The following is a 12,443-nucleotide window of genomic DNA, read 5'->3' as shown; positions in this document are numbered from 1 at the left end:
TCACATGCATATTTAATACACATAAACATGCATAAGTATTCATATCACAATATGATTCATATATGCCAGAAAATCACACATAGATTCAATTAAATTCACGTATTAATCCATTTATGCCCTTCCAGCACACTAATCGAGGCACTGAGTCTTATTAGCGAATTTGGGACGTTACAACTATCCCCTCCTACTGAAAATTTGGTCCTCAAAATTTACCTGAACTATTCGGGATACTGATCCCGCATATCCGACTCCAGCTCCCAGGTTGCTTCCTCAACCCTGATGTTCCTCCATAGAACTTTAACTAGAGGAATCTTCTTGTTCCTCAGAACCTTGTCATTTTATCTAGGATCTGAAATGGTCGCTCCTCATAAGACAAGTCTGTTTGTATCTCCAAATACCCATAACCCAGCACATGGGTTGTGTCCGACATATACTTTTGAAGCATAGAGACGTGAAACACATCATGAACTCCTTATAACAACCGGGGCAAAGCTAATCTATAGGCTACCTGTCCAATCCTTTATAGGATCTCAAAAGGTCCTACAAACCTAGGGCTCATCTTTCCCTTCCTCCCAAACCTTCTTACTCCCCGCGGTGGCGAAACTCACAGAAATACGTGGTCCCCTACCTAGAACTCCACGTTCCTACACTTAGGGTTAGCATAGCTTTTCGATCTACTGTGTGAGGCAAGCATTTGAGCTCTGATCTTCTCAATAGCCTCATTAGTCCTATGAACCATCTCAGGCCCCAAATACTTCCTCTCTCCCATTTCATCCCAATGAATGGGTGACCTACACTTCCTTCCATACAACATCTCATATGGAGCTACTTCAATCGTTGATTGATAGTTGTTATTGTAATGCCCCAAATTTCCTAATAAGGTTTAGGACCTTGATTAGGAGGCCGGGAGGGCCATAATTGATTTAATATGTTATAAAATGAATATATGCATGTTAATGTGAATTATATTATTATATGATGATAAATGCATGCGTATGGGAGTATTTAAAATGATAAGGGCATTTTGGTAATTTGGCATGTTGAGGGCATATTTGTAAATTGGGTGCATATTGTAATATGTGAATGAGATCTCATTATTATGGAGATATATTCGAGCTATGCGGCATGAGACGGTCATATATAATGAGTTAGCGGTTTTATCATAACGGGGTCAATTTTGGGGTAATAGAAATGTTATTTGGTGATAGATTGGGAATATTTGAGATCATGGTGAAATTCTGGAAGTTTTGACTATAGTGTCCCCGGGGTGTTTTTGGGACCCCGAGCACTAGGTTTTATTTAAGGTTACTTAAGCTTGAAGTAGCTTGACAGATAAGAGCATACGTTAGAAACTTCTCGTTCTCTCTCAAAACAGTCCGTTTTACCGTTTGAGCCTTTTTGAGGAAATCTTGAGTTCTAGGAGTCGGAATCAAGCGAGGGTCGAGGCATAGCGATCCTAGGAAAGATTAGAAGCTTCTTAACCGAAGGATTTGATGAGAAACAACCCAATCGAAGGTAATCTAAGTTTGAAGTTTTAAGTTTTTAAAGTTTTAAAGCTTAGAATTGGACTTTGTGAATTGTTGAGTTTTTGGTTGGTTTGAGCTTTGGGTTTTGAGGGTTTTGGAGTATTGGGAAGCTTGGGAACTTTTATTTGATGATTGGGGAATGTTTGGGTATGTTTTTGGAAGATTTGGAGTGTTTAAAACGTGTTTGGGAATGGCCCAAGGTTGGGGGCCGCGGCCCTGTTCTTGTGCACCGCGGCCCTAGTTCGAAGAAGCAGGTGTCAGGGAATTGTCCTTGCTGGGCGCCGCGGCCCTTGCCTTAGAGAACCCTGGGGGCCGCGGCCCAAGGTGCTAGGGCCGCAGCCCTTGCCCTGTTTTCGCCCCGTTTGCTCGTTTTGACCCCGGGAACTTAGTTATGGGCCTCGGGAGTGTCCCTACTACTTGGATTAGTTTGGATTGATCTCTTGGGGGCTAGATATTGGTGTGGAACCTTTGATTATCATGTTATTAATGGTGTTCCATATATGGTTATGATTAGGTGACCGCTAAGGACTTAAAGGTTGATCGTTCTCAAGGATCGTTCTTATATTGGAACTAGCTCGAATCTGAGGTAAGAAAACTGCACCCTGTGTATATGTGACATGCATGGCTATTATGGATGCATGTTGATTGATTATTGAGCATGAGATGCATGGCTATTATGATGCATGTTGATTGGCTGTTGAGTATGACATGCATGGCTATGAATGATGCATGTTGGATGTTTAAATGTAAACATTGTTAGCATAATGAATGCTTGGCAAATCTTGTCCATTTGCATATGACTGTTGTTGAGGCATGCTAGACAATTAAGTGTGATGCATGTAATGCACGTGAAACATGTGATAGGGCATGCCATGAATGATGAATATGAGATTGGTCAGAGCTTGAGTCTCTGAGTTTATGCATGATCATGACTGTGCTAGAAACTGTTTAGTAAGCATGCTGAATGCCCTATTCTTGGATAATTGGCATATGATACATATTGATAGCATTGCTTACTTGTGTATGGAAAGAATACAGAATCGACAAAAGTGTTAGTATCAGCTGTGAGGCTGTGACTTATTTGTCAGGCTCGGCAGTGTTACTGGACACAGGTCAGGAAGCGTTGACTTACTTGTCAGAACGGCCTTAGCGTGAATCACGCAAGCCAACAGAGATTAGATCTAATCGATTACTAGCATTGAATGACTCAAGGAGCATTAATGCCTGACCGACCCTGAGGGTCGATGAATAAACAGAGCCTGAAGGCTAGTGGCTTACCTATCAGCCACTCTCTTGCTAGAAAACAGAGCTTGAAGGCCAGTGGCTTACCTATCAGCCACTCTCTTGCTAGAAAATAGAGCTTGAAGGCCAGTGGCTTACCTATCAGCCACTCTCTTGCTAGAAAACAGAGCTTGGAGGCTAGTGGCTTACTTAATAGCCACTCTCCCGCTACAAAACAGAGCTTGGAGGCTGGTGGCTTACTTAACAGCCACTCTCCCGCTAGGATCATGTGATGTGCACCCATTGGTTTGAAAGCTTTATATTCAGTGTGATTATAATGATAATCATTTGATAATGTTTATGAAAAGTGTTATGTTTTCTTGCTGGGCTTCGGCTCACGGGTGCTATGTGGTGCAGGTAAAGGCAAGAGGAAGCTGGACCACCCTTGAGTTGGAGAGCTTAGGTGATGACGTGTACATATGCGGCTGCTCGACCGCCACAGTCGAGGTTTAAAGTGGAACTAGGGTTGAACCCTGTTTTGCCGCTTAGAACGGCTTGTTGTAAATATTTTCTGTAATAAACTCTGAATTGTATTTTCGGGATCCTAATGTATATGTTAAGCGTTCTAGTGAAACATTATATCTTAACCAAAATGTTTAATCCCTAAACCGCTAATCATACTTAGATCACGATTTTGGCCAAATGACTCGATTAGCGAGTTTAGCACTATTTACAAGGCACACCGTAACGGTCCCAGGAGTTGGGGCGTTACAGTTATTATATGAAAACTCAATCAACGGAAGGTACTTACTCCAGAACCCCTTGAAATCTAGTACACATGCTTCAAGCATGTCCTCCAATATCTAAATTGTCCTCTCATAGTGCCCGTCTGTCTATGGATGATAAGTTGTACTGAACTTCAGCTGAGTCCCCATAGCCTTCTGTAAGCTTCCCCAAAACTTGGAGTAAAAATGGGATCCTAGTCCGACACTATTGTAATATCCATTTCTCGACAGGGTAGTTTCATAATTTTACCGTTAAGGGTATTCTTGTTTTTTTATTAGTATTATTATTTTGTAAGTTTGATTATGGATGGGATTCCTATGACATTAAGAAATTGAGATTTCTTATGTTGAATTTTTCTATTATCAAAATAAAATCTGGGCATGTGCATAATGCCTAATAAATAATAAATTACGTGGGTTAATTTAATTATTTATTTATAATATTGTGAATATTATTATTATTATTAGCATAATAATTGTACTATTATGATGTGAGTTTATTTTTATTATATTATATAGTTTATTACATTATCATTATTATTTAAATGGATTAAATAATGGTATTTGCATGTAATTGCGAAATGACCATAATGTCCCTATGTTTGAATTTTTGTTGAAGGGCATTTAGAGGACATTAGAACGTGATTTAAATCAATTGATTGAGTAAATTCAAAATTTGGTTCAGTCATAATAAGATCATTATTTATAGTGGAATAATCATGAGATTAATAAATATAATTATTTAACCAAAGAGATTTGCTTAATAATCTAATATTTATTGGAGCTTGAAATTATAGGTCCTCATGGTGGCTTTATCAACACCATATCAATGTAAGAGTTGATACAAGGGTAAAACTGTAATTTGGAAATTTGAGGAGAATTTTATTTTTTGGGTCAAATATAAAATTATATGATAATTGAGGTTGAATAATTAATTTAGAATTAATTATTAAATTTTGAAAATATATTTATTTATTTAAATATTAAAATTTTTAAATATATATAATAATAAATTAATTAGTTTTTTAAATTAATTATTTATTGAGTAGGAGAAAATAAAACGGTAAGTCAAAATAGTTTTGATTTATTATTTTTAAAAAGGATGATGATAATGATGATCATTAATTTGATTTTCGAATTTTGAATCTAAAATTTAAATTTGAATTATGATTGTGATCTTTTACTTAAAAAGATAATACCATATTTTATGGGAGGGATTTATTTAAATAAATAAATAAAAGAAAATAGAAAAAATGCAATATTCCCTGAATGGGAATAATGCTACACGCATGACATAGTCCAAGGACTGTGCCATTCGTGAGTGTGGTACTGATAAAGTATCAGTATTGGTTTTTTCATATTTTTATTTATTTAATTAATAATTTGAAAATAGATTTTTCAAATTTGTTAAGTTAGATATTACCTAAATCTATTCCTATCATAATTATATTATTATTATTATTATTATTATTATTATTATTATTAATGGTGTAATATAAAACCTATATATATTATATGATAATAAGATAAATATGTGTGATTGAGAAGAGATTCAGAAATTTGTCGGACAATAAATTCTTCATCTTCTTCTCTTATTATTCCAACATTTTTCAAGTCATAATCCAAGTTCTCATATGTTGAGATAAACTTGTGATTTCTAAATTACGAAGTTTATTCTCTATGTGCCTGTAACGTCCCTAAGGTAGGGTACGTCTGCCACATACTCGTAATTCTAGGGTTTACGAGTATGTAAGGCACTTGACCAAAAGAATTAAATAAAATGATACGAAGAAATACAGAAAAATTTAAAACTTTTATATAAACTTATTAGAAGAAATTATTACACGTATGAATACTTTAAATTTAAGGCAGCCATATGAAAACTCTAAACCATTATTGCATTGCTACTGAGTCCGTGCTCCACAAGTTGCTCAACAGCTAAAGCCACACCTAGAAAAATGTTGGAAAATAACATAATGAGCTAACGCTCAGTAAGCAAATCTCATGCATACACATACACATGAATGTCATGAGTTTGTAGTACACATATACTAATATGCTGACTTATATACTTATGCATTTCATTTATTGCTCAAGCACTTTCAAACTTTACTTTTATGCTCTTTCTTTTAGTTTCACATTTTTATGGGCCCAATATCACTTGTGCACACTGTTTGATTCAGCCAATGCCTGCAGGGCTTGTTACACATATCATATAGAATCCCATGGGTTCTCCTCCGGCTAGCCATCATCTCAGCTAGGCTCATCATAACACTCATTTCGTCGTTGCCATAGCTGCCATACTTATTTCACATATGGAGGAGAAAGACGGAAACATGGCAAACATATCTGAATGGTCAACTCTGACCTAGCCCACACTAGTGGGCAGCCACTATAAGTCTTATAGACCTCCGTCTTCTTCATTACACTTACTTAATTGCTTCATCGAAACAGTGGCACCCTTTTTAACATCTTATTATCACTTTGCTTAAGCCTTGTGTCATTAAAATGTTTAACTTTACATAAGACTTTTCAAGGCATTTCATAACTTTTCTCATATTCATATGCATGGTCTTATATCACATAATAATGTATCACATAACTGTACATGCCATGCATACATGCTGATGCTGAAATGCCAATGTTCATGTTCATGACTCATGTTGATGGTATTCAATCAAGGCATTGTATCACATCTCATATAACTCAAAACATCTTTAGTCATAATACATGAAGCTTTGGGTTGGTGGCGTTGTTATACCTTAACGTAGAGCTATGGCTCAGGTCTAAGGTTTCCAGCCTAAAAACTTAAACGCTTCATATATCATAACATATAACAAATCATGAACATAGAGTAATCCACATATCCATCAACATAAGAATACATACTTGCACATAATTCATATCATTCTTAACCAAGTAAGACATCTTTCACATATCACAGAATTCATCAATTACATATCACACAACACCCTTATGGTGTTCATATAACCATTTTTCACATACTTATCATATGCATCATCATCATACCATACTTAACTCATCAGATGTACACAATCAATGTAGTCATGCATCTTACACTTAAGCACAAAAGGTGAGATTTACTTACCTTAGGTCCTTAGCTTATTTTAAAATTCCTCACCAAGAGTCAATCAATCAAATCCATACAAATCCTATTCAAGGCACATCATTTATTAAATTCTATCAAAATCATAAATATACACTATTGATAGTGTATATTAATAATACCAGAAACTATATAAATGATAACAATAATTATTATCAACGTAATGCAAATAACTCTTCATATAAAACCATGATTTAAACCTTGCTCATAAGATAATGTACTCTTATGATAATAATAATAATAATCCCAACAAAAATAATAATTATTGTCTATAATTAAACTTATTTCGATATTAATAACAAAATACTTCAATAGCAATACGTATATGGATGTATATATTCAAATAGTCATTTTATAAAAGAAATCATATTTTTAACATAAAGTTGTAATAATCAATATAATGATAATAATATAAATATAAATATTTATATTATTATTAATTAGTCATAATATCAATTCCAGTGATATAATAAATATACTTTCTCCAAAATTCACTGGTCTTACAAATATCAATAACTGTAAGAAACTAATATTTGATATTATTTTAATATTCAAATATTAATATACAATAATAATGGTTAGATAATAGGTTTACTATAAATCATACTTTTCATATATATATATATATATATATGAATCTGTATTCTTGATTTACTTAACAAAATAATAACAATAATAATTAAAATTACTTAATCATAATAATTTCCATATTAATATAAAATCAATTAAATATGTATTTTTATACTTTATTTAATATCTAATATTTTCTAGAAAATTGGACAGCACAACGGCTATAAAGTGGACAATTCCAAAATCAAAACCTGTATAAAAAATACATATAATCCCAGACAGCCAGTAAATTACAGAAAATATTCCATATATCAATAATATATAATTATATACTATAAATACACATAATAACAATTACTCTAATCAATCACAATTAAATCACAATATATAGGTTAAAGAAATTATACCAAAATGATCGGGTTCCACAACAAGTCAAACGATGATTTTCTGAGACTCAAAACGTACTTCGGAACCTCGAACACTAAGTTTCGACCGTCAATCTACGGTGGATCGCGGTGGCTCGTGGTGGGCCCACCACCCAACTATGGTAGATGTAGGAACAAGTTATTGGGTTTTGAAGCCCACAACACGAGGAACACGATGGTGGTGACGGATCGGCAAACGGATGCCCGAGGTGGCCGAATCGCAACTTTGAAGTCGCGGGGTGGCCGAACTTAAATCGAGTGGTTGAGGCGTTTAATCGGCGAGTGAGCTCTAGATTCTCGCGTGGGTCGATAGTTCGGAGGCCTCTGAATCCAACGGTCCGGCGCGTGGCTAAAAATGGTGGCCGGAAAGTACTCCTGCGTCGTCGGCAACAGTAATACGCAGAGGAGAGAGAGAGAGAGAGAGAGAGAGAGAGGGGTTTTCTGAGGAGAGAGAGAGAGGGGCTCAGGTAAAAAGAAAGGCTGAAGCCTTTTATTTTATTTTATTTATTTATTTATTATTATTTTTTAAAAAATTACACTTGGACCCAAAATATTAAAATTCTTTTCAAATAAGTCCTTTAGCAAAACTTTCTTAATTTTATAAAAATCCCCAATTAAAATTATATGACATTCAGGTCCTATACTTGACTACTCAAGTTTCTCTCTCTTTAATCTCATTAAAAACATAAAATGATATTTTAAACACTATTTTTCCATTACTATTTCTTAAATTTGTAAACTTGTACATTTTATGTATTAAAACTCTGATTTATAATAAAAAAATGTATAATGAAAATGTTGGATATTACAGTGCCCACCCACATCTTGAGGTGTAAAGAATACTCCGGACGATCGTGGTCTGAGTACTCAAAGCGTTAGATAAGAAGATTGTTATTTATACGAAAAGACTCAAGGACACTTGATAGGCTTCAAAAGGTAAATATTTATGTCCATAAATATTTGTATATGTGTGCATGTAATATATAGTTGTGAGTATATATATATGTGTGTGTGTGTCTATCTATGTAAATATACATACATGTGTATGGACGTGTATATATATATTGCATGATTAATAATATTGCATACTAATGATTCATGCATGTATTCTTGAATGTATAAACTATTTATATGAGCGGTGGAAAAAAAATTTGTTGTTAAATAATGGGCCCACCGTGCAATTTTCCTGCACACTCTGGATGTTTTTCCAATAGTAATTCCTTTTAAGATGATGTTTCTAGCAGCCATAATGCCTTTCCATATGCACGAATCGCTTGAGTGAGAATCTACTACTCAAACAGAAGAATTACGACAATATTTTGCCTTTAAAGCGGCCACATACGATCTATCTTGGTCTGATGCAATCTGTCACACCAATTTTGTCAAGAGAGCCTTATTCGTGTCTTTGAAGCATCAAAAGCCCAATCCTTCGCATCTCTTCAGTTGGCATATATTGTCCCACGTTTTTGTAGCTAGAAACCTTGTTTTTTCCATGTTTCTCGTCCACCAATATCTTCTAACAATTGCATCCATTTCTCAACAAGTGATGATTGGCACCTTTAAAGTAGACATTGTATACACAAGAACATTGCTAGCTACTGCATTTATTATAATTTGTTTCCCCACATAGGATAGTGTTTGCATCTTCCATCCGTCCAGTTTCTTCATCAAACTCTTTTTTAGCCTTTCATAGTCTCTTTTCTTCCTTCTTTGGAACACAAAAGGGTTACCTAGGTGCCTTTTATTCCCTGTTGTTTCTTCCACCTGCAACAATCTTCGAATCTAAGCTCTTGTATATTGATTTAGGTTGCCCAAGAACACTATACTCGACTTTTTTTTGCTTCACTTTTGTCCCGACCACCTCTCATATAACAGCATACATTTATTTAGCATTGTTGCCTCCTCCTTGTTTGCTCTACCAAAGAGAACGGTATCGTCGATGAACATAAGGTGAATAATTGGCAAGGCTGAATGTGAGATTTTGATCCCATGAATGTTGTCATTGTAATGCCCCAAAATCCCTAATGAGGTTTATGGTTGGATTAGAAGGTCGGGGGGGTCATAATTGATTTATTATGCCATTAAATGATTATATGCATGTGTTATGTGGATTATATTAATATATGATGATAAATGCATGCATGTGGGTCCATTTTTCATTATAAGGGCATTTAGGTAATTTGGCCCGTTGAGGGCATATTTGTATTTTTTTCATGCATGTTGGTAATTTATGATGAGGCCACATTATAATGTGAATTTGTTCGAGCTATTCGACATGAGACGATCTTTGAATGCAAGTTAGCAGTTTGGTCATAACGGGGTTATTTTCCGAGCTCAGGTGAGTCTCGGCCATTTGATGATTAGTACATTACCAGGAATTAAAGGGTAATGAGATTTGATTTATTAGCATTTGAGAATATTGGGAATAACGGGAATTAAAGGACGTTAATTATAATTAACGAAATAGTCGGGAAATGAGTATTTTGCCCTTGCTACCTTTAAAAGGATTTTACTTGATCTAGGGGCATTTTGGTCATTTGACCTTAGGATATATTCAAATTAGAGTGGTTGTAGAAGCTTTAGGCAGCTGAAAGTAGAGACTCTCTTTCTCTCTCACGATCACCATTTTTTCCTTCTTCTTCTTTTGGAATTTTTGAACTCCATTTGAGGATTCAAGCTAGGAGATCAAGGTTTGAAGCTTAGAACCTTAGTTCAACCATTGAAGAGGACTCAATTCAAGTTTGAGGTAAGGTTTTCAGCCATGAAACTCTGGTTTTGCTCTGTTTTTCTATTAGTTTTCAGCTAAGATTTTGGATTGGATAGTTGGGAATTCAATGAGGTTTTTGAGAGAGTTTGCTTGGGTTTTGATGAGGTTGAGGTATGGATGAAGTTTTGGGGTTAAATTATAGGTTTGGATGATGTTTGGGGTTGATTTTGGAGCGTGGTTTTCAGGGGAAATCGCAGGGGAGAAGACCATAATTTTTCTGGTCTGTCAGTGGCGCCGCCAGTGCTAGGCAGAGGGGAGAATGGGATTCTCTCTGACTTGGGGCAGCGCCCCAGTGCTACCTAGCAGCACCCCAGTGCTAGTTCACTTTCAGCAAGACCCAATTTTAGGGTTTGGGGTGACTTTGGGGGCTCGGGGGATGGTTCCACTACCCTGTTTGGGTGGATTGGGAGTCCCGAGAGCACGAGATTAGTCCCGGGAGTGGGGTTTTAGATTATAAACATTTAATTGATTTATTTTATTGATGGAATTCCATATTGGTTATGACTAGGTAACTTCTAAAGAACTTAAGGACCAATCGTTCTCAATGGTCGTTCTTTTATTACTTCATGCTCGAACCAGAGGTAAGAAAACTGCACCCAATATGTGACATGCATGGTTATTGATGAAGCATGTTGAGTGCTCTAAATGTGGACATTAATTGCATATTAAATGCTTAGCAATCTTGCTTACTTATGAGTGACACTGACTTATTAGTCAGAATCGGCAATGGTGTTAGTATTGACTGTGAAGCTGTGACTCATTAGTCAAGTTCGGCAGTAGTATTGAGCACTGGTCGTATGGTATTGGCTTATGAGTCAAGAATGGTATCAGCGTGTTTAACGCAAGCCAAAAAGATTAGATCTAATCGACATAAGCATTATCGTCATAAGCATGAAATGCTTGACCGACCTTAAGTTCGATGAAAACAAAAACGCTTGTCTAGTCTAAAGGCTAGTTACTTAGAGCCAGGGCCAGAAGGCCCAAGTGACTGCATCATCACATGGCTAAGGGTGCGGAGCCCAAGTTCGTGACTCACTCATCAGTCACTTATCTGATTCAAGTTTGTGACTCCATAGTCACTCATCTGGTTTAAGTTTGTGACTTACTCACCAATCACTTATCTGATTAAGGCTACACGTCCCAGCTTGATTATTAGAATCTTGATACCATCTGATTAAGGCTACATGCCCCAGCATGATTATTAGAATCTCGATATCATCTTATTGGGGCTACAAGCCCAGTATGATTACCATAATCATCAATTGATATTGAATACATGCAGTAATGAGTTTTCTTGCTAAGCCTTAGCTCACGGGTGCTATGTGGTGCAGGTAAAGGGAAAGAAAAGTTCACTCAACCTTGAGTGGAGAGCTTAGGTGGCGATGTGTACATATGCGGTTGCTTGACCACTACGGCCAATGTGTTTCTTAGAGGAACTAGGGGTTAACCCTATATTTTGTCGCTTAGGTCGGCGGGTTGTAGTTTTTGCACTGTAATGACAATTTTGGATTGTAAATAACTTGTAAACGCTTTTATGGGCCCATGTACAGTCTTATATTTTAAATAATATATATCATTTCCTTTTGATCGATATTTTCATCTTAGCCTATTAATGACACCTAGATGCATGTTTATAACCAAATGACTAATTTAGCGAGTTAAGCATGGTTTAAAGTTCACAGTAACGGTCTTGGAGTAACCAGGGTGTTACATTCACTTTCCTGCCTTATTTATGGTCTGATACTCGAAATTAACATTTTCAATCATTATTTTTTTTTATCTTTCTACAGTCTTGTGTTCTGTTTTTTTTTCTTTTCTGAAAACTTGTTGTTGAGCTGATAACAATGGAGTAAACAAGTTGAGCTGAGGGGACTTAAGCTGATAACAATGGAGTAAACAAGTTGAGCTGAGGGGACTTAAGCTTGAGTGATCTGAAAAGGATTTAGACAAGTTTACGATGGAATTTCAGAGTGAAGTGTTGTTAATCAGGATGCACAATAGGACAAAACTATAGGAAAAATC

The 12,443-nt window shown here is 35.7% G+C and overlaps 1 long non-coding RNA gene across 1 annotated transcript; it reads right to left on the bottom strand.

Moving 5' to 3' along the window:
- Positions 1-5,224: 5,224 nt before the first annotated feature.
- Positions 5,225-8,100, bottom strand: LOC133803903 (uncharacterized). The gene is made up of 3 exons (XR_009878205.1): positions 7,637-8,100; positions 6,642-6,705; positions 5,225-5,482 (listed from the first exon to the last, which is right to left on the bottom strand). It is a non-coding gene; the product is annotated as an uncharacterized LOC133803903 (long non-coding RNA).
- Between the last annotated feature and the right edge of the window lie 4,343 nt (positions 8,101-12,443).

The sequence above is a fragment of the Humulus lupulus genome, chromosome X (assembly GCF_963169125.1).
Source record: "Humulus lupulus chromosome X, drHumLupu1.1, whole genome shotgun sequence".
Taxonomy (NCBI): Eukaryota; Viridiplantae; Streptophyta; class Magnoliopsida; order Rosales; family Cannabaceae; genus Humulus; species Humulus lupulus.
Note: the sequence above shows the minus strand (reverse complement) of the source record. Positions and strands in the feature narration are given on the sequence as shown.